Source organism: Haliotis rufescens, unplaced genomic scaffold (assembly GCF_023055435.1).
Source record: "Haliotis rufescens isolate VD_foot unplaced genomic scaffold, xgHalRufe1.0.p SCAF_10, whole genome shotgun sequence".
In the NCBI taxonomy this organism is placed as follows: Eukaryota; Metazoa; Mollusca; class Gastropoda; order Lepetellida; family Haliotidae; genus Haliotis; species Haliotis rufescens.
The window spans coordinates 19584406-19609535 of NW_025963780.1; the positions used below are offsets into that span (position 1 = coordinate 19584406).

Consider the following 25130-nt stretch of genomic DNA (forward strand, 5'->3'; position numbering starts at 1 on the left):
TAAATAGCAAATGTCCTTCAAACACGCGGTACAACCGAAAGAACCCTTGGTGTCCACGCTGGGTATCCATAAACCCTTGGTGTCCATGTTGGGTTCCCACGATCCCTTGAAGTCCACGCGGGGTGTCCACGAAGCCAGTTCCTATTGGAAAAGATCTTCTTGATGGTGACAGCATGCATATGTCAACACAGCACAGGAACTTACAACAGAAAGCCAGTTCCTATTGGAAAAGGCATCCTCGAAGCCGACAGCATGAATGTGTCAGGTCTGATTATAACCAAACAGAACCCACTGACGTAAACCACTACCGAGAATTAACAGTCAGATTGTATTTAACAAGTAGTTCACCGTGTCGTGTGATAAATGACGGTGGTTGCTGGTTAACCACGCGCGATGGCTAGAGGTTGGTCAGCACATTGTGGCGCCGATCATCACCACTGAAACGAGAAGAACAATTTTGATGCATGAAGGACCTGAATTCAAGCAAACGTCAGAGCACATTAAGATAATGCGTTTATCAATGGTTCCGGGAAATGGTAAAACCCTTGAAGATTGATTAATGGATTGATATTTGATGTGAGAGTTATAATGTCGGCAGTGGGTGTAACAAGATTTGTGTTTGAAAAGCACTATTCAGGTAACCTGGGCATTTAAACAAAACTGACAAATTACTTTTTTATGATCTCTGTTATGAGCAATGAGTGATTGGAAGAACATGAATAAAGAAGTTGTTATCCATTAAAAGTGTCATGTATTCATACATTTTTATGTTCACGTTTGGAAAATAGAATATGGCTGTACTGTTTTTTCGGTAACCGTTTTACTTTCGTAATCATCGGTAAAGACAGCTTCTATTGTAAATAGTTATAAGATAAGAAAGAAACTACGGATTTTAAGCACCATAAGCCTTATTCATGATCTTCCTTACTATTTGATCGCATTTCTCACACAGTAGGATTTGTCGAAGCTTAAATTAAGTCATGAAATAAAATGCTGAAGATTGAGTTCCTATTAACTGCGCCATACAGGCGGATTGTGTAACGCATGCATGCACTTTGTGCTAAACAATGGCAGTTGGTGTTTAGCCTTTAACACATCCCTATGAAATGGTTTTCAGTAATGCGACTTGGTGACCATTAGTGTGCTTGACGCTGTTTTGCCAAGCGGCGTTGGGCGTTCGATCGCTTTCGTTGGCGATAAACGCAGCACGGCAACGTGACGTCACATTTCAATGAAATAGTAAATTGTGTTAACCATTGTTCATGACTTCGTAAACATTTCCCTCACGACTATGCAATTATCCATGTTTGTAGCAGCTTATAAGCCGTGTTTAAAAGTATTTATACATACATGTACTTAATTCATTGTACAATAATAATTGTTCCGCTTTTAGCAATAATCGCACCATGAGGATTCCGGGTTAGAAACGGCCTATCTAATGAATCGGGGGGTCAGACTCGGTGACTTGGTTAATTGCGTGTCATCATACCCCGTTGGCTAGGATCTTTTGTCATGATATCAATCAGTAGTTTGTCTGGTTCAGCTTCGATTTTTTACAGGCCGTCGTCGTATAGGTGGAATACTGCCGAATGCGGCGTAAAATAACAAACACACAACATTTTCAAATAATATCACCACAGGGAGACACGAGAAATTTGGCTTCACACATGTGATCTAGTGAGTAAGTGAGTTGGGTTTAACGCCGTCGTAACAGCATTCCTGTTATATCACGGCGTGTCAGATTAAGGTGGGAGGAACGCCCGAAGTAATGCAGGTCGTGGACGTTGACCACTTTGGTAAAACCCACTAACACAGGTATGGTGTTGACAAACACAGAAACATAATCGGGCCGAAACTGGAATCGAACACACACTCATGGTTTTTGGAGTGCCCAAGGGACGCGACTCGCAGCGGCACAGCGAATTACTGCTGCTTAGACGACTGGGCAACCCGTGCCCCCCTAACACGTGTAAAGAATCGAACAAGGAAGGTCGGTGACTTTGAGAAAACGTCTTAACCTCACGACCACCCCAGCCCTGTGCGGCCTTCTGAGGTTAAGTATTCAGGTTCTAAGGCTGCATTCATTCCCACACTTTGAATGTGGAGTCCTCTCAGACAAGTACTGCCGAATTCAATGTGCCTCTGTTTACTCAGCAACAAATTGGTACCTGGTAGGGTGAGTGAGTAATGTTGTTTAACGCCACACTCAGCAACATTCCAGCTATATCACGACGGGCTGTAAATAATTGTGTGTGTACCAGACAAACCAGTGGCTGATATCACGAACAACAAGCTCTCTCGGGGTGGATGACACGCAATCAAACATGTCACCGGGTCTGACGGAAGCATGGCATATTTGGAATCTATTCTGACGTGGAATCCAGGGTAGGGGAACGAGTGACGTGACTACAAACCTAACGCCTATCAAGCAGCGTCAACTGTATTAATCCAAGAATGATGAGAATGCCATGTGATTGTACTCCATATTTCATGGTGACAGTATGTGATGAGTGTTGCCAGGAGCGGTCGCTCTGTATAGCGGCGTTTGCAAATCAAGATTGATGGCTTCTCCAACAGTGACACGAGGTACGCCGACTGCCATATGCTGCATATTCAGAATAAACCGCTTAATGTTGCGTAGGTTGTCAATCTGGATTTGTTTTGAAAGGGTCTATCTGGAACTAGACGTCGCGATTACTGTAAAATGACGACGATATTGTCTCAGGTGAGGTGTAATGGGTTTTTACGTCGCTTTCAAAATTATTTCACTCAAATAGCGACGTGCAGCATGTATGCAAGAGTGCGTGCGTGCGTGCGTGCGTGCGTGCGTGCGTGCTTGTACTAGTTGGAACTTACGCTGGTTTTATAGTGCTAGCACACTGAAATACCACGCAGCAGTTTTAACATAGAGACCCCGCTCAGACACAGTATATCTTTTATCCCCATAATACCGAGCACCAACAAGTACCATTTTTTAAGGTGTTTTGGTAGTGATGCGGCCGAGAATGGAACCACCGACCTTCCACTCTCTGTTCAAACTAGCCATTTTACCAGGGAGGTGGTTCATTGTTCCTGAGTAATAAGAGTAAAAGATACTGGGACTGTCAATTTCCCCAGAGCGTAGTCCTTTAAGTGTCCTGCTGAACGAGACGATGCATATGTGTAAAGGGTATTATGATGGTCATTGTTGCAACGTTGCCATAAGAACCGATTAAAGAAGATATCTCAGTTACAATGACTGTAGTGTGTGTCATCACGTACCGGTGGACCCGTGAAGATCCGGGTGGACATTGGCCTTCAGCAACCCATGCTTGCCGTAAAAGGTGACTATGCTTGTCGTAAGAGGCGACTAACGGGATGGGGTGGTCAGACTCACTGACTTGGTCGTGTCATCGTATCGCATTTGCGTAGATCTATGCTCATGATGCCAGTCACTGGATTGTCTGGTCCAGACTATCTATACAGACTGCCTTCATATAGCTGGAATATTGCTGAATGCAGCGTTAATATCAACAAACACATATCCCGTGGACATGGATCGTTTCCAATGCTATTAACCACGCGTTGAGTTACCGGTCGCTGTGATACACCTTGAATATTACTGACTGCAGCACATAAAAAAACTGACCAAACCAACACTCTCCGTTATCGCTCTTACACGATTATCGACCGGACATGACGGGCCGACCCACGTGATCAACACTGGCTCCGCGATAATGCAAAGCATTGATCTCTGGAAAACGTGGCCTCCACGCGCCCACAGATAACCACCAGCCTTGTCTGTCCTCACCCCTCAACTGTGAAAGGTGACATATTGCTCTGTGTGATACCAGGGACTTGCGCAGATTCAAGGTTTGTTATATTTCACTATTTCCCTTTTGTACCTTGTGTATTATATATATTTAGAGGCAACTGCAACGTTAACCCTTATCCAAACAAGACTATTTCCTGCTTTAGTAAACGCCGCTGACCCTGATGTTTTTTTCGGGGGGGGGGGGGGGGGGGTCTTAAAACAATAAGGGATTAGGATTAAGCTAATTAGATTGTAGGCGATGAGGAATATAGGGGCCTCTTGTTTCACGGAGTTTTCACAACGCATGATGGCTTTTTTAAGTATTCGGAGGAAGGCAAATCGCGGTGCACTTTGAAGTTTCTTGTTGTCTTACATGTGTGTGGAAAACCGACTTCTTTATTGTAGTACACAGCGACGTTGCAGTATAGATCCGTATACCCTTGTCAAGCAAGACTTGCTTGACAACGATATAAGGATCTATCGAAAGTTGTTATCTATACATTGTGTCTTCCTTGTTATCCGTCAACAAGTTAGAAATGCCCATCAAACACTTTATATATCATTTGCTGAAGTTGTATGCATCACACCCGAGATGACAACGTACAGCTAGACTGCATTTCTTTTCCCCACGTCCCGAGGTGACAGACAGTTGTGTGTTGGTGGTTTTATGTATAGAATCGGCAAGAGGAAGGCAGAAGCGGTTGTTTATTGGAGATGTACTACCAAAGATTGCAAAGGAACTGCCAGAAATGTATTATGTGTAAAACATGGATTTTCGTCTAGTGTAGATTATATTTATAAAGTGTATCATGTGTAATTTATATTATTTGCAGTGTAGCATGTCTTGATTGTAACATATCATGTATGGAGCGAACATAACATCGGGAATGGAATATAACCTGGAAATATATTTTCTGCTGTTGTCTGCTTTTGATACGACCCAATCCAAACACAAAGCTTAACTTGCAAACAAAAATGCACATCACATTTTAAGTCGACTGGAAATGGAGATATTCACAGGAAGGCGACTAACGCCCAATGTATGCGTACTAGTACTATAGTGTTACATACGACAATAAGTCACCTTCGTTTGAATAAACTTACAGTACACATAGTATACGGATGTCTTGTTTGATATACCGAGTTTATACTGAACTTATAATATACGGGCCTCTTGTTTGATATACCGAGTTTATACTGAACTCATAGTATACGGATGTCTTGTTTCATATACCGAGTTTATACTGAACTTATAAAATACGGGCCTCTTGTTTGATATACCGAGTTTATACTGAACTCATAGTGTACGGATGTCTTGTTTGATATACCGAGTTTATACTGAACTCATAGTATACGGATGTCTTGTTTCATATACCGAGTTTATACTGAACTCATAGTGTACGGATGTCTTGTTTCATATACCGAGTTTATACTGAACTTATAGTATACGGGCGTCTTGTTTCATATACCGAGTTTATACTGAACGCATAGTATATGGGCCTCTTGCTTGATATACCAAATTTAAACTGACCACATTGTATATGGACCTCTTGTTTGATATACCGAATTTAAACTGACCACATAGTATATGGGCCTCTTGTTGGATATACCAAATTTAAACTGACCACATAGTGTATGGGCCTCTTGTTTGATATACCGAATTTAAACTGACCACATAGTGTGTAGGCTTCCTGTTGGATATACCGAGTTTAAACTGACCACATAGTGTATGGGCCTCTTGTTGGATATACCGAATTTAAACTGACCACATAGCGTGTGTCCTTTTTAATATACCGAGTTTTTGCTGTACACATAGTATAACGACATAATTCATGTTGAAATTTAATAATGGACATATAGTATACGCATATTCTTTGATATGCCAACGCTTATGCTGGATATCATTAGGCACTGTACTCAGATACAGAGGTTTATATAGGTACAGTATGAGGACATGTTTTCCTTTATTGCGAGCTTTATACTGAACATACCACTTGTTTATTTCACACACAGGAGTTAGAATAGACACATTATATTAAGAAATGATATTCTTATGCAGACAAATCAATCAAGTGAGGGTTATCCCAAATATCGTAAATCCGTCAATAAATATCTGCTTTGAATAAACACAAGGTCAACAAACGACACAAAAGATAAACAACGCCTATCCCGAATACACATGTTCCCTGGGTAAACATTCGGTCAAGCCTGATTCTGATCCCTTACAGATTGTGAAAAATCGATGAGGTGTATGAAATAAAACTGAAAACAAACAAACATTTCCGCGGACATCTCTCTGATAAGAGTAAGTACCTGGTTCGAACAAATGCTGGGTCGGGGGATCTCCGAACTGAAGACAGTTCCCACTCTCATTCAAGGATTGGTACATAAATCAAATACCATTTTATTAATTCAAATTTACTATACACTTTCCCGTCACCAAATCACAGTGGGCACGGGTGGCCTAGTTGTCTACGGCGCCGCAATTCTCTGTGTAGGGTTGAGTCCTTTGGGCACGACAGAAACCATGATTGTGGGTTCGAATCCAGGTTTTCTCAGCACCATATCCGTGCTCGTGGGTTTCACCAAAGTGGTAAACGTCTGAGACCTGCACCACTTTCGGCTTCCCTCCCACATTAAGCTGACACACAGTGATATAGCGGTAATACTGTTCAATGCGGCGTTAAACACAACTCACTCACTCATCATTTCACATGTTCTACTAGTGAGTGACCAAGGTTTTACGCCGCTTTTAGCAATATGTTTTGATATAAAGGGCTATCCGCATCATGACCTGTTGGGTGATATTTGATTTTCGGATAAACAAATTACAGATAAATAGAGATTATAAGCCTAGCGTGTTTCCATATCGTAAATGCCATATATGAAGAATATATAAATGTAAGGAAGAGAATATATGGATGTCAACTTCTTTATTATGAGGAACTCAACAACGTTTCGGAGTATATGCTTAGGGAGCGACCATTTGATTTCTAGGGGGGGGGGGGGGGGGAAGTATTTACAAATGAATAGTTTGTTGGAGATAATCAGTAAAATAAATAGAATGTTTACTACTGTGAGAAAAATGATTAGTTTGTTTCCAGATATAATTTTGCATGTCATTGCAACATTTATCTTATCTTATTTGTTGCTATTTCTGTATATGAAGTTAATGGCTTCAGTTTAGCACATTTTGCTATTTAAATGCATGTACAAATATTCAGGCGTCCAATTTAACAATTTCCAAAAAGAAATAACCAAGCTACAATGTTGTAAAAGAACACATTTATTCACTGATAAATGTTGAACATATTTATATTGTGGTTTGTTTGAGGAATGGTTTGAAATACAAATAAACCATATGTATTAAATGAAAAGGTATCGGTATGAACAATTTTCACCAAAATCCTTCAAATAAAACTATATTATATGATCTTTGGATATGACCTGGTCATAAGTGTTTCTGTTGTGATGAAACATCTATTTGAACACGTCAATGCACACCATCATCCTTTGCTGGAGAGACACGTCTTGCTCTGTTTTTGCTGTATACATTGTCTGATTACAGTGTTCGTATGTTTCAGTTCTACTGTTCCGATATTTGTGTCTAGTGACAAAGCCTGTCAGGACATTTTGTCCCGCAGTATGAGAAGGTTTCATTTTCTTAACTATTTTGCCAATGGAATGAAAGAAACAGCTATTACCGCGTCCTCCACCAGGCTACAAACAGGACTACTGTATTTATGTCAGGGAATGAAAAAGACTATTATAACGGGTGTTCTATAGCTGTTCATGTTATAATACACCACAGGCTGCATTTGCTGAAATATGATTGCATATTTTACTCTATAATAAAATTGCAAAATTACCATCTGAAATGAATAGTTTGTTCAGCTGTATGTTACAAAAAAATAGTTTGTTAGAAATGGCTTCAGAAAAAAATAGTTTGCTGAGAAAACAACTTCCGGCCCCCCCCCCCATAGAAATCAAATGGTCGCTCCCTTACTCCTTCATCAGGTAAATTCAAATGACTATGTGTATCACTTCTAAATGCCTTTCAAAGACCTTATATGAATGTGAACAGTTGCAGTACATGTGTGAAGTTGAATAGTGAGAACACATGGAGACAAAAGCGAGATTAAATTTACAGTTACATGTATGTCAAAATATCAACAAAGAGGCAAATGAAAAATTAATATATCTGCACAAAGATGTACAGTGAAGCCCCGTTATACGGATAACACAGCCCCCCCAGGGAACACATCCTGATCAATGAATTTTCCGATTAATGAGGAAATGAGAATGATTTTTAGCACTATTCCAGCAATATTACGGAGGGGAACACCAGAAATAGGCTTCACATATTGAACCTATCGTATTCTACTAAGCCGGAAATCCAGGCAGTCTGTTAACGGAAATATAACTGTGCAGTACCTATATTCGACAGTACTTTACAGCAACTGAATTCAAATGTTCTATTCACGCGAGCAGGAATGACATTTCAAATATTCCGTTTGATCTGACAGTGGTATTGAATATGCATTAAACCACAATCACCGCGAAAACATTCATTTGAAAGAATTGCGTTCTACATTACATTCGGCAACAGTTCATCTATTGGTTTACCTGATCAACGTTCTGTTTTTAGTTGTCCAGAACATGAGTGAATCTGTCATGGCATTCACTGTAAAGTGAGGTAAGGTGGGATGGGGTTTAACGTCGCGTCTACGATCATTGCACTTTGTGTGTGTGTGTGTGTGTGTGTGTGTGTGTGTGTGTGTGTGTGTGTGTGTGTGTGTGTTTGTGTGTGTGTGTGTGAGACCAGTCCTTTTTTAGCCCCTTTATGCCTATGTACTGGTTTTAATCCAATGAATAGTCAAAGTGCACGTATTGTGCATGAATGGTTTAAATGGACTATAATGAAAACCCGTTAATCCGACGGATTAACACCAAAAGTAACATCTCAAAATTAATTTCTATTTGCAAATTTTAAAATGGCGTGTATGCCAACATTCCCGTGTGGAGAAAAATTGGTTCTAACAACAAATGTGAAGAAGTTTGTTAATGGATAAGAATGTTTAGTTCACTTAATTTAACCTAAGGATAAACGTTTATCACATTTAATAACGTTCATATTCCCCTAGATGCTTTATTTGTCTTAGTGATAACAAAATACAAAGCGGTCGACAGGTCCAGGGTTTATCACTCCGAGAAGGAAATGATTAAATTGTTTCCTTATTGTTTTATCGGTATGCATATCTATGAACATTGGATGACTTCCCAATTGTCACAATTTAAAGGTAGTCATCGAGGGACACTAAACGGCTGAATGACGAAAAGTAACACGTGACCTAAATACGTCTTTCTGCCCATGTTAGCAGTATAACGCCTCAAACGTTTTAGAGCGGTAGCTTTAAGTTCCCCTTACTAACTGCACAAGACCTTACCTCTAAATAAATAAATAAATGATTAAATAAATAAATAAATAAATAAATAAATAAATATTCCGCTGTCATGGCTAACTGGTTTAAAAATATATAGTGACCGCTCAGTTACAAAACCGTGCACATCGATTATTAAACGCCCCGCACAGAGACGAAAATATGTTCAGCTTCTACGAGCAATTTATTTCAATTCTGAATGCTAAAACCCATGCTTAATTTACAGGGGCATTGATTTATGATATTTGGAGAATAGTTTATCGGCATGGCGCTCACTAAAAGGTCAATTACCTTTGAAAAGAAACATTATGACATAACCTGAAGATTTATCATACATGTGATAAATTTAATGTTGGAAACAACGCTCAACTTTGACCTCTGAACATTTCTTTGATACATTCTTAAATAGGCATTTAGAAGTTGGAAGGGGCAATAAATAGGCTTGAAACGTCGTTACAACCAACAAAGAAGTTGTTATTCATAAAAAAGTTTCATTTTTTTATATATTCTTCATTGCTCCGAAATTCGACATTCAGCTCATTTTATTAAAAAAAAGCTTTCAGTGTGGGTAACGCCCAGCGGAGGTCAGGTAGTCTAATGGTGTATTCCTTTCTACGCCCCGTTGAGGTCAGGTAGTCTAATGGTGTATTCCTTTCTACGCCCCGTTGAGGTCAGGTAGTCTAATGGTGTATTCCTTTCTACGCCCCGTTGACGTCAGGTAGTCTAATGGTGAATTCCTTTCTACGCCCCGTTGAGGTCAGGTAGTCTGATTGTGTATTCCTTTCTCTTGTTTATATAAGCTGAAAGCGGCGTTAAACCATATTCACTCACTCACTCACTCACTCACTCACTCACTCACTCACTCACTCACTCAGTATTGCCCAAATTAGCTCAGCTAATTAGGATGGTCGACATTAGCTCTGCTCATTAGGGTTGTCCGGACAAGAGCCTCCAGTCGGATCCTCCATACTAGCTCTGCTCATTAGGATTGTCTGGACTAGCGCCTCCAGTCGGATCCTCTAGGTTAGCTCTGCTCATTAGGATTGTCTGGATTAGCTCTCTCAAGTCGGATCCTCTAGATTAGCTCTGCTCATTTCGATGGTCTACAACATTAGGCTAGAGTAGATTAGCTCTGCTCGTTAGGATTGTCTGGACTAGCGCCTCCAGTCGGATCCTCTAGATTAGCTCTGCTCATTAAGATTGTCTGGATAAGCTCTCTTCAGTCGGACCCTCTAGATTAGCTCTACTCAGTAGGATGGTCTAAACAATACTAAAATTATCATGAGACGACCCCTCTTATGCCGCCCTACCCTATACCGTTGTGTAGCACGTGCGTATTTGTGCTTTTCCTCCTGACATACGCACAGACAGACACACACACGGACGGACACACACCGCCCCTATACAGGGGATAAAACATGGTACGGCGTTTAATTAATACAATATATGACGTCAACACCAGAGTGTAATCAGTCTCGATTGTGATGCTAAGCCGCGGGTGCTACCGGTAGGCAGGCCGACCGATCGTAACTCCCATACTTTAACATAGGCTTACAATAGTCGTAGCGCTAAGATCGCTTTGTGCAAGTGGGCCCTGGTGTCATCCCTCATTTTCACTGATCCATTCATATAACGTTCACAGCTTTTTTGCCTTTTCCATAAATAGAATCTGTTTCGACAGATAATCGAGACTGATTATTCTCAGGCGTTGACGCTAAATATTTCATCTTCGACACTGTCGTGAGAGCAGGAACACCAGTTGTTTTCCGTGGGTAGATTCACATATCTCCTGTCTCTAATCTTAATAGAGTAATGCCACATCTAAATAGCGCCAGTGCTTGCCTGTGAGATCTTGCCATATTCTTTTCACTGACGTACGATTCACATGGAGAGTTGGTTTTGAATTTTCCGTATGTCTGTAGTTTGTGTGTTCCCTGTCCACGTACTGCACTTCAACTTGGCCTTCCGTTCCGACTTCAACTTGGCCTTCCATTCCGACCTGAACTTGGCCTTCCATTCCGACCTGAACTTGGCCTTCTATTCCGTCTTGAACTTGGCCTTCCATTCCGACCTGAACTTGGCCTTCCATTCCGACCTGAACTTGGCCTTCCATTCCGACCTGAACTTGGCCTTCCATTCCGACTTGAACTTGGCCTTCCATTCCGACTTGAACTTGGCCTTCTAATCCGACCTGAACTTGGCCTTCCATTCCGACCTGAACTTGGCCTTCCATTCCGACTTGAACTTGGCCTTCCATTCCGACTTCAACTTGGCCTTCCATTCCGACTTCAACTTGGCCTTCCATTCCGACTTCAACTTGGCCTTCCATTCCGACTTCAACTTGGCCTTCCATTCCAGCCTGTACTTGGCCTTCCATTCCGACCTGAACTTGGCCTTCCATTCCGACTTGAACTTGGCCTTCCATTCCGACTTCAACTTTGGCCTTCCATTCCGACTTCAACTTGGCCTTCCATTCCGACTTCAAATTGACCTTCCATTCCGACTTCAAATTGGCCTTCCATTCCGACTTCAAATTGGCCTTCCATTCCGGCTTCAACTTTTCCGTTTCCTTGATTTCTGTTTGGAGGGAGCGATGTTACTTGCTGTAACAACCCTCGGTGTTAGAAATGTGTTTTCTGTCCATGTTAGTCGATGTGTTCGTGTACCTTCTTATTTGAGTTATTGTTCTTTTTTCCACTGCTTTACGAGATTATCCTCTAAATGACCTTCCAGTGACTAGTCTATTAGAACGTTTTTCCGGAGAGCAGAAGGTCGTTGGATCGATCCCCGGCCGCGTCATTCAAAAAGAGACGCCTCCGTTGACTAGTGGTACAACGTCCACCCGGAGAGCGGAAGGTCCGGGCTTCGATTGCCGGCCGCGTTCTACCAAAAAGACGTTAACATATGGTACTTGTTGTTACCCTGCCTGGCCCTCGACATTAAGAAATTAAAACAAGTAGTGTTCGGCTCGGAGTCAGTACACTGTGTCTGAGTTGGGAATTTATGTTAAACTGCGGCAAGGTATCTCACTGTGCTAGCACTATAAAATTGGCATAAGTCCAAACGAGTACAATCAGCCACACACACACGTGCAATAATCTTGAACGCGACGTTAAACCACATTTCACCTCACCTCACATCACCTAGTCTATTCACTGCTTCACGTAATTATCCCGTGAATGACAAACCAGTACCTATTCTATTCACTGCTTCAAAGATTATCATGTAAATGGCATACAGTGCCAGGTCTTTTATCCGCTACAGGAGATGATCCACTTAAAGACATATCAGTGCCTTGTCTATTCACTGTTCCAGCTACAGTTTCTGTGACTTTTGTTTGACTATCGGTTAATATATATGTTAACTGCACATGCATTCAATAACCATATTCATAACATATATGCATTATGTTTATGTGCCATGATTAGATTTAGGGATGCAAACATACCCTATCCTTTCCGCTTGCGTAGCAATATATTCTTAGTTACTGTGACTTATTGAAACTCATAGTTTGTTATTTTTGCGAATATTTATCACTACTGTTCCTTCCAGACTTCACGGGAATCATATGCAATTACTTCATGTCTCGATAGATATTCGCATGTCTTTGAGTAAAGTATACTGACTTTTTCAAGTTTTTAGTGTTGTAATGTATTCGACTTGTTTAAAAAATATTTTGAAAATAAAATTAACCCTTTCAATCGCTTTCGCATGCTCACATTACTCACAGATATCGTCAAATAATATGTTCAAGTGCCATCTCTAGTTCAAAGGTTTTGCTGATTAATAATTTTCGTCGGAAATCCAATATGGTTGCAAATGGACACCATGGGGCAATCTTTCGCTTTGGGAACATGAAAAATTCATTTACTAGACATCTTGAGGATTATAAAAAAAGTAAAGGGAAAGATTGTATATCTTTCTGGTGCATGGGGACACTGTCTTCCAACTAGACTATATGAGCAGAGCTGAATTAAATCTAGTCCATCCCAATGAGTGAGGTTAATATAGACCATACGTATTAGCAGAGCTAATATAGACCATGCGTATTAGCAGAGCTAATCTAGAACATACGTATTAGCAGAGCTAATCTAGACCATACGTATTAGCAGAGCTAATCTAGAACATACGTATTAGCAGAGCTAATCTAGACCATACGTATTAGTAGAGCTTATCTAGACCATACGTATTAGTAGAGCTTATCTAGACCATACGTATTAGTAGAGCTAATCTAGACCATCCTCGAATGTCCTTGGTCTAACATTTCTATACTCTTATAATAGATCATCGTTTCGGAAGTGACGTCACCATCTTCATCACTCTTATCATTCATTAATCACAGGATGTTTCTCTCGCTCATAAGTGTAATCTGAGTGACGTGTCTTTCGAAATACGGTGGCCGCGAGTGGGCCCAGGGTAATTAATTATCATGACAGAATAGAGACATAATACTCTGGCTTACCGAGAATGTATATAATAGACATTAGACACACGAAGCGTAACCAACTCCCTGTGGTATGCCTGTGTGGAATTATGACGACTGATCTTGGAATTATTATCGCTCTGAGGTGCAAGTACACAGCTGCCCATTCATCTCCGAGACAGTCACGCATTGCCCGGCTGCTCTCCTATCGCCTATTCGCCTACGCTTCAATATGCCTACACGTTATGTAGGCGATTCGTACACCCCTAAAAATAGACAACACGTTTTTTATTTCATTATGGCGAACCTTCAGCGAGTTAAATACATAACTTCAGAGCCTGTTGCTCAACAGGTCCTACATGATGGCTTTCGCTATCGTTTGAACCTCCTGCGTCAACTGTCTGTCCATTGGAAGTGTGTCTTTGGTGGATGCAAAGGTCGACTAACTACCATTGTCGATCTGATCACAGTCATCTATCGTGTGAGCTTGATCAGCAGACTTAGGCAACGCGGAAGGAAGACACTTAGTGGTTAAAGCGTTCGCTTGTCATGCCGAAGACCCGGTTTCGATTCTTCACATGCAATAGGTGCAATGTGTTATTGCTAAAAGCGGAAATCATTGATGACACCAGGTGTTCGCGAAAAAGGTAACACAAACTATCGTTAGTCCGGCCCCGTTAACCCACATCCTCGATTATCCAGTGTATTACAGCCAACTTTGACGTGTCGAACTTACATTTGTCTCGAAGAAAAGGTTGGTCCCTGCGTATTCCTTCTCTATTCATAATTTTCGGTTGTATCGAACCTCGGATAACATGAAGAAGTAACGTAGGTCCATTCAACTTCGATACAACGGTGTTTGAGGGTATACCTCTATTCTATAATAAACACCCTTGACCCATTTGCTAACAAAGCTTCTTTAGCTTCAAATCAACTAAATCTCGTGAACGATAGAAATCATGTGCCAAGAGAGTGATTTGAGAGACGGGGATACTGACGTCACTTCCGGGAAGAAGCAGTCAAAATTCTGACCACCGGACCAAATGCCAGTCGGCTCTTACAAGAGACTGGGACTATCTTGATCTAATCGATGGTAACCATGGTGATTAAGTACTGTAATTCTTACAAACATTCTTTTACATCTGCAACTTTCGAAAAGCTTACCTCATGTGTAGACCCTTCCTTGGTAGGGACATCTTTTTAAAGGTAGTCATCAAGTGTTTATTCCAAGCACTGCTTTATCCCCAAACGAGACTTACATTAAGCTATCATGGGAATGGATCCAGAGTATTTATCGAAATAGAATGGACACATTGTACCCTGGATACGCGAGGATAGTTAAGCCGGAAAGTCTTCTCACGTCTACTTATATATACACCACATTATTCAATACCCATGACTTAATCCGGACGGTTACAATGGGAATGTGACGTTCCGGATTTACAGGGTGTTATTGTGTAAAGTTAAAGCTACAATGGGGTAATCAAGTAACTGATGACTGTACTTACTTTTGCATATAAATATACATTCAATATTGTGTAATTGTCAATGTATTGTCCATGAATATTATTAGCTTCTTAAATGTGAATATTTATTACCAGTATTTGAATATCCCATATTTTTCTTCTTATCTAACGATATATCAAATAATATCATTATTCCTATGTAAAAAATGTAAAATAATAGTCCACATTAAATAAACATGGAATGACTACGTTCAAGTATAGTTTGACTATATTATCGCGGGCTCTATATTATCGCTGTGTCGACTGTTTACTTTATTTTGTTAGACTTACAAATCTAAGCACGATATTTCATCGCATGATGGAATACAGGACTCGTTGCGGTATGTCACGGCTACATGCAAGTACAGGGGCGGTCGGGTAGCCTAGTGGTTAAAGCGTTCACTCGTCACACCGAAGACCCGGGTTCGATTCCCGACATGGGTACAATGCGTGAACCCTTTTCTGGTGTCCCCCGCCGTGATATTGCTGGAATATTGCTAAAAGCGGCGTAAAACCATACTCAATGACACTGACTGACACTTGCAAGTATACTCACGTTAACTTTTTTATGATAGTTTCTGGAATGTTTTTAAAGTTGAATTACCCCTATGTACATTCGAAGTTGGTTATAGAAAAGAATCCACTTGTTTGGACGATGCCCCTTGACAAAACATAGGTCGTTTGAATACTGATTGTGCATAATCTAAAACAGGACGTGATGTAAACCTCACAATCCACACGCATCACACCACAAAATAGATGTTAACATAGAGTTGCCCGCCTTTGAGTCGCTAATGACAGGTATTTTGTTTACCGAATTCGGTAAAGAAAATCAGAAAATCACCAGACTTTAGCCCCTTAATGCCGAGCGCCAGTCAGGGTAACATCAAGTGCCATCTTTCAACGTCTTTTGGTAAGTTCGCACGTCACGCCGAGTCCCGGGTTCGATTCCCGACATGGGTACAATGTGTGAAGCCCATTTTTGGTGTCCCTCGCCGTGATATTGCTGGAATATTGCTAAAAGCGGCGTGAAATCAAACTCACTCACTCACTCTTTTGGTAAGACGCGGTCGGGAACCGAACCATTCCGCTCTTCAGGCAGGCACTGTTTCCACTGTCACGGAGGCTGTCTCTAGTACTACATCTAACCAACACCAAATAGATTCCCAGCATCCTACTGCTTGTTTCAAAAGGGGACAGCATTGGATCAGATGGTCAGGTTCGGCGATTTATCTTTTTTCGCGTCATCGTGCTGTGATGGCTTGGGACGCTGTTCATGATATCAACCACTGGTTTGTCTGGCAACGACTCGATTATTTACAGGCCGACGTGATCCAGCTGAAATATCCGGCTCATGACGATACCAAAAAACATCTCCGTGTTATATATAACTGTTCTTGCACTGATTGAATGAATACACATCCATGTTCCTTTCAGCTGCTAGCTTTATATTTCTAAATGAGATTGTTAAGTAACTTTCCCACTCAAAATAATCAAGTCGCTCTTCTCACCAACTTGAGACATTAAAACAGCCCCCCTGTGTTGCAAAATAAACATATTTCTTGAACGTTTTTCTGATACTTAAAAGCAACAGAATCTCAAAGAAACATATCGTTTTCAGTTTCAACAAATTTGGTAAATGCGTTATCGTTTCACTTGGGGGCACGGGTGGCATAGTCGTCTGAGGCGCCGCGATTCGCTGTGCAGAGTTGCGTCCCTTGGGCACGCCAGAAACCTATGATTGTGGGTTCGAATCCCGGTTCGCCCCAATTATGTTTCTCGGTTTGTCAGCACCATACCCGTGCTCGTGGGTTTCACCGAAGTGGTAAATGTCTGAGACCTGCATCACTTCGGGCATCCTCCCACATTAAGCTGACACGCCGCGATATGACTGGAATACTGTTAAAAGCGGCGTTAAACCCAACTCACTCACTCACTCACTCACCAAAAGCGACAAGGTACTTAAATCTAGTATTGGTAAATGCATTATCATGTCATTGGATGGTCTGGTCCATCACTTGATTGTCTGGTTTGTTTACAGACCGCCGTCCCATGGTAGGGGTACCGCTGTGCGGAGTCCGGCAACAAACATATACTTTTCCTTTGCAAATTGCGCCAGGGTCAAGCTCATCTTTTCGCAAACCCCTGATGTCATCACTGATTTTCAGTGATCCATTCATATAATTTTCACAGCTATTTTGCCTTTTCCGACCCATGTAGTCTGTTTTGGCGGGTAATCGGCGATTATGTTCTGGCGTTGTCGTATTATATTTGATTAAACTCTTTAAAGAGAAACCCGGGGAACCGAGGTTTGAAAAGCCCTCTGAACCACTTGTTGATCGTAAGACGTGGTTATGACTGAAATATCACTACCCCTTTGTGATTTAAGTGGGCTATTATACGTCTGGAAATTACCAGACGGCTGAGAATAAAAAAAGACAGACTAACAGCGGTTTGAATTTGCAGTTATGTGGTTATAATAATGCATAGAATATGCGTATTCATCATTGTTAAAATACTACTTGAGTCATACGATATGCTTATGTAGATCTGAATATTGTTACATACATGCGTCCCACCTTCACTTTCACGTCTATATACTTGTGCTGAACTCAAGATAGTTCCAATGCATTATTGACCCCAGGAAATATTTATTGCACATATGAAACCACAAGAGACTGGAACTATTTCGACCTCATCGGAGGTGACAAAGTACTGTAATTCTTACAAAAGACTTTTTTTTTACATCTGCAACTTTCGAAACGCCTCCCTCGTGTGTTGACCCTACCTTGACATGGACACCTTTTTGAAGGTAGTCATCGAGCATTTATTCCAAGCGCTGCTTTATCCCCAAACGAGGCTTACATTATCTTTTTATTTTTGGCGCACGGGTGTTTTCTACAAATAGGTCCTTACTGATAGTTTAAAATATAAAGCGACAAAAACATTTTTTTTTCATAAGAAATCTTCAACAGGGTCCATCGTTCAATTCCGACTTAAAATGAGCATTACTTATGAATCATTATCATATGGTAATGTTACCATGTGATCGCGAAGAGGAGTGCGTATTCTGCCCCACCAGTGGCACTTGTCATAAACACATGCAGAGGCATATAGTACAACCCAAATTAGGTCATTGCACCGGACATCATTTTCGTACTGATGCGTCAAAATTGAAAATGTCCTCCACGCTTCTACCATAAACCGTTTTGAACGCTTTACTGAGGCCTCGAATGTTGTAACCTCGATCAAAAACCTCTATGCAAGAGTTTTTTTTGTTTGGTTTGTTGTTTTACGCCGCACTCAGCATTATTCCAGCTATATGACGGCGGTCTGTAAATAATCGAGTCTGGACCAGACAATCCAGTGATTTACATCATGAACATCGATCCACGCAATTCGGATCGATGACATGTATCAACCAAGTCAGCGAGCCTGACCACCCGATCCCGTTAGTCGCCTTTTACGACAAGCATAGTCGCCCTTGACTTCAGCATTGGTTGCTGAAGTCAATTCTACCCCGGATCTTCACGGGTCTTGTATGCAAGAGTCGTATGATGATTGAAATCTTCGTGGAACGAGCATGCTCCGTTGTAGCTTAAAGGTACCAAAGACAGGAACTGCTAGATTATTGTTCGGGATTGAGGGAATGTTAACTTTTGGAAAGTTCATCCTTGTCATACAGTCTTGTGATGTGGAGACAGGGAATTCGGTTGCAACGCGGGGTGGTGGGTTTCACCATTGAGGTTGAATTGAATTGAATTGAATTGAACCCTAATTTTGAAACCCCGCGGTGTTATTTAACGCTGCAGACAGCAATAGTATGCAAACCTGTGATTGAAGGCATGAACAACAAGACATCAGCGCGCGATGACGCACGCAATCCTAGATTCTGACCACCCGGAACAAGACGACAAGAGACTGGGACTATCTTGACCTCATCGGAAATGAAACCCCCTCAATTGAATTGAACCATTGAGGGTAAACGCCCGACACGCCGTGATATAACTGGAATACTGTTTAAAGCAGTGTTAAACCCAACGCATTCACTCAATTGCAACGTAAATAAGTCACGTGTTACTTTAAGTCTTCTAGCTTGTGTGTATCCCTCGATGACTGCCTTTACCTCTGCCGTGGTCATGAGCTACCGTTGATATTAGACGTAGCAGTATTCAACGCATATCCAGTTTACTCATTGTGCTGCATATGGTCCAGAGAACACAAACGTGAACATCATGCAGTACTAAACCTAGGAACCTGTTTCATGAATACCACGTGGGAAACACAACGATCCCGTTCATACTGCTGAGGGTTTAGTGAAACGATAACATTGAAACATTCGTCTGCATTGAACTGTTCCTGTTGAAGTCTGGACTTAATTCTGGATTAACGAATTATAGGTACGTTGCAATGTTTCTTTCGTGATTTATTGATTTTCCTGGCAGTAATCACGTGGTGTGGCGGGTTATGGATTAACGAGGTCCTAAATAACAGGGATTTATATTTTAATACAAATGCCATTTTCATTTTTAATGTATAGGGCTATCCGTACCCTGATCTGATGGTTGATATTTGATTTTAGGATTAACGAATTACAGATAAATAGAGATTATGAGTCGACCGTGTTTTCTTATCGTAATTGTGATATGTTAGGAATATATAATGGGCATTGTGTGGACAACTTGAGACAAGAACAAAGATTAAATTTACCGTTATGCCAAAATACATCAAATAGATGTGACTGATGAATATGAATATGGGTAATGCAGAAGGCTGCGGTTTTGGGGAGTCTGAAAAGTTCCGGGTGGGTTCGATTGGCAGCGCTTCCTGGGAGAAGTCCTATTCACTGTCTGTGCTGCGTGTAGAGGGGGCAAGGGCCCTGAGTGATGATGAGCCTAACCAGCCTGACTGTGCCAGGATCCTCCAAACCCTCTTTGTTGCATTTATTCATTTTAATATGTTTTATAACGCCCGCTTAACCATATTCACAGTATGCGTCATCCGGGTTAGCCAGGTTTCAGTACTGTTTCGCTGTACACCCTTTAAACCATTACCATCTTACTCACATTGTACTCAGGATAATCTCGTTCCACGCCAACTAAACTATGATACTGACGCGTGGTTATCTGGTGGTGTCGTGGTGTACAACTGTGCGAGCTGACGGCAATACTATAAGTTGTAGCAGGATCACGAGGGGTACATGAGGTTTTATGCGTCCCGCTTCAGGTTTTATTCCACGAGCCGGACGAGTTGTATAAAACCTAACGCGGGACGCATAAAACCCCATGTACCCCGAGTGATCCTGCTACAACGAATTTATCTTACCGACATGTTATAATATGACATTGTAAAACAATTCAAACAATTTCAAAATTGATAGAAAACACCTGTTCGATTGAGCTGAGGTTAACTGCTATGTCACGTGACTTCCATCGACTCGAAAAAAGCGTGCAGCCTTTTGCTTTGAAGCGGGGTATAAGGGATTTATTTGTCACTCAGAAAATCACGTGCAGCCTGAATTTCTCATGGCGGTGTATAAGGGATTTATTCGCCCATTGAGAAATTTTATCAAGATCACGTGGACAAATCAGATCTCGACATTCTAACATGGAGGTATGATAATAATGTTTGTTTGTATGTCGTTGAACACCGCAATCAGTAATATTCGATCTAAATGAATGTGGTGGTTAGATAATCGAATCGAAACAGTTGTCGGGGTCATGTCTACTAGCCTGGATCAACATCTGGTGAAAACTATACTAGTCTTTGATACAGGCGAGTGGACCCCGCAGTCTTGTTAAAACTGGACTTTGATATATGCTGTTGCGCCGGGTGCGATGACTATCATACCTATCTTCTAACCCGGAATCTCGACGGGTCAATACCAGTGTGAATGATTCAAGATAAGACGGCGTCATGAATTAGCAAATTCAGTTGATAATGATTGACAGATATGAATTACAGTAACATGGTGACACAATGTATTCAAGTTACAGCATAGCAACAATGCAATAAGAACCGTCACGAACACAACTGGAACATCACCGTCTACCCTATGCTTGTACAAGTCCCTGAGACATTGATTATTAGTTTAAATCATAATTTTCTGGATTATATAAATAATAAGAACAAGATGTCCCTATAAATGACTGGCGATCTTGTCCTGTCTGCTTATCGTGACTTGCTTATTATAAGGATAGAATTACTATACACCCATGGACTTTTGTCAGTATTGACTTGAAGCAAGTCTACATCTTTCTACCTCACCAGATTATGTGGGATAAATCCTCGGCTAAAATGAAGTTATCGTATTTAAAATATAAATGTACAAAATAAGAAAATATAATCCCAACGGAGCCAAGAAAAGGACTTAATTTCAGGCTAGAGAAGAGGCAATCTTGACTTGCCTAATCATTCTAGACTTGAGTTGGATTATTATTATAATACATTTTGATATGTATATTCCAGGGAATTCCTAAAAGAATATACATATCGTGCACATATTAACTGAATCATTTACGAATTCCAATTATGACAAACACGTACAATATAAATGTATGTTTATGTAATACTCTTAAACAATAGCAGTCGTGTAGCAATTTCATTATTACCATACATGGCAATAAATTAATTGCCTCGATCCCTGGTCATTGGGGTGGTGTGTAAAGCATTCGCTCGTCACACCGAAGACCTCATGGGTACAATGTGTGAAGCCCATTTCTGGTTTCCCCCGCCGTGATCTTGCTGGAACATTGCAAAAAGCGGCGTAAAACCATACTCACTCACTCATTGGTGACATTGCGTTGTCTACTGGTGCCTGCCCTTGTAGACATTTACAGTTGAGCAATGTATAGAATGAATTATTTCTCGGATACAGATTTGTTATAACATGAATAATATTAATAGTCATGAGTTGCAATTTTTATTATGTACCGAATTATTTCATAACTAATAATCAATTTCGGAATCACACGTGGTAATTTATTCATTGATATACAATACGCGTATGTAATTGAACAATCACAAATACGACCTGGGTTAATCAGTTCATTCAGTTCATATGAGCGTTCCTTTAAATCAATATGCATGTGATGCTGAACTCACTGACACACTGTACAAAACTGTGTTAATCTAACCCTGCCTACCACCTATTTACGCCAGAAAGGGTTAACAACGCCTAGCCTTCCCACCTGTAACACACCTAGCTGAGCTGTGCAACCGCTTGTGTTTTTTCTGATATCTCTCATTGAAAGCTTAACCCACTCCCCTTACTGTCTGAATGTCCTTTCTCCCCTTAAGCCTTGCCTGGTTACCATGGAAACCAGATGTTCGGAAGCATAGAGTTTACGGAAGTGGTTACTCGAACACATTATTAGCGTACGCGTGTCAAGGGCAATATGATCTGATTGCAAATGAGCTATTTCGTAATGGAAATATTTATGGGAACAGAACGGGCACGTCTCTATAACGGTTGGGGACTGGCATAGCACATCAGACACAGTGTTGCATTATAGGGCAGAAGAGTGAAATCTAGATACATATAGAGTGAAATGTTCATACATATAGAGTGAAATGTACATAGCTTGTGCAATGTACTTACATACAGATTTAAATGTACATACATATACACGTATATCGAAATTTACATGCACAATGAATGAAATGTACATACAGTATGAAATGTACAAAGTCATACAGATAGAGTGAGATGTACATACATATAGAGTGAGATGTACATACATATAGAGTGAGATGAACATACATATAGAGTGACATGTACATACATATCTTGTGAAATGTACATATAGAGTGAAATCTAGATACATATAGAGTGAAATGTTCATACATATAGAGTGAAATGTACATAGCTTGTGCAATGTACTTACATACAGATTTAAATGTACATACATATACACGTATAGCGAAATTTACATGCAAAATGAATGAAATGTACATACAGTGTGAAATGTACATACAGATAGAGAGCGATGCACATACATATAGATTGAAATGTTCATACATATAGATGGAAATGTACATACATATTGAGTGAAATGTACATACATATAGATTGAAATGCACATACATATAGATTGAAATGTACATACATATAGATGGCAATGTACATACATATAGAGTGAAATGTACATACATATAGAGTGAAATGCACATACATATAGATTGAAATGTACATACATATAGATGGAAATGTACATACATATAGAGTGAAATGTACATACATATAGATTGAAATGTACATAGATATAGAGTGAAATGTACATACCTTGTGAAATGTACATGTACATACATATAGAGTGAAATGTACAATTTCATACTTATAGAGTGAAATGTACAATGTCATACTTAAAGAGTGAAATGTACATACATATAGAGTGAGATGTTTATACATATAGAGTGAAATGTACATACTTATAGAGTGAAATGTACACACATATAAAGTGAAATGTAAATGTCTTGTGAAATGTACAATAGTCATACATATAGAGTGATTTGTACATACATATAGATGGAAATGTACATACATATAGAGTGAGATGTTTATACATATAGAGTGAAATGTACATACTTATAGAGTGAAATGTACACACATATAAAGTGAAATGTAAATGTCTTGTGAAATGTACAATAGTCATACATATAGAGTGATTTGTACATACATATAGATGGAAATGTACAAACATATAGTGAAATGTACATACATATAGTGAAATGTACATACATATAGAGTGAAATGTACATACTTATAGAGTGAGATGTACATACATATAGAGTGAAATGTACATACATATAGAGTGAGATGTTTATACATATAGAGTGAAATGTACATACTTATAGAGTGAAATGTACACACATATAAAGTGAAATGTAAATGTCTTGTGAAATGTACAATAGTCATACATATAGAGTGATTTGTACATACATATAGATGGAAATGTACATACATATAGAGTGAGATGTTTATACATATAGAGTGAAATGTACATACTTATAGAGTGAAATGTACACACATATAAAGTGAAATGTACATGTCTTGTGAAATGTACAATAGTCATACATATAGAGTGAGATGTACATACATATAGAGTGGAATGTACATACATATAGTGAAATGTACATACATATATAGTGAAATGTACATACATATAGAGTGAGATGTACATACATATAATGAGAGATGTACATACATATAGATGGAAATGTACATACATATAGAGTGAAATGTACATACATATAGAGTGAGATGAACATACATATGGAGTGGGATGTACATACATATAGTGAAATGTACATAAATATATAGTGAAATGTACATACATATAGAGTGAGATGTACATACATATAGAGTGGGATGTACATACATATAGTGAAATGTACATACATATAGTGAAATGTACATACATATAGAGTGAGATGTACATACATATAGAGTGGGATGTACATACATATAGAGTGGGATGTACATACATATAGTGAAATGTACATACATATAGAGTGAGATGAACATACATATGGAGTGGGATATACATACATATAGTGAAATGTACAATTTCATACTTATAGAGTGAAATGTACAATGTCATACTTAAAGAGTGAAATGTACATACATATAGAGTGAGATGTTTATACATATAGAGTGAAATGTACATACTTATAGAGTGAAATGTACACACATATAAAGTGAAATGTAAATGTCTTGTGAAATGTACAATAGTCATACATATAGAGTGATTTGTACATACATATAGATGGAAATGTACATACATATAGAGTGAGATGTTTATACATATAGAGTGAAATGTACATACTTATAGAGTGAAATGTACACACATATAAAGTGAAATGTAAATGTCTTGTGAAATGTACAATAGTCATACATATAGAGTGATTTGTACATACCTATAGATGGAAATGTACAAACATATAGTGAAATGTACATACATATAGTG

At 39.8% G+C, this 25130-nt stretch overlaps 1 protein-coding gene across 3 annotated transcripts in view; it reads left to right on the plus strand.

The window, feature by feature from the left end:
• Positions 1-3695: 3695 nt before the first annotated feature.
• LOC124143106 overlaps positions 3696-25130 on the plus strand; it is a 60627-nt gene continuing 39192 nt past the window's right edge. The window contains exon 1 of one of the 3 annotated variants that reach the window (XM_046511930.2): positions 3696-3852. The gene's annotated coding sequence lies outside the window, so the exon portion shown is untranslated. Of the gene's footprint in view, positions 3853-19375; positions 19563-25130 lie in introns of those variants that run through there. The other 2 variants (XM_046511932.2, XM_046511931.2) reach the window with 2 other exon arrangements.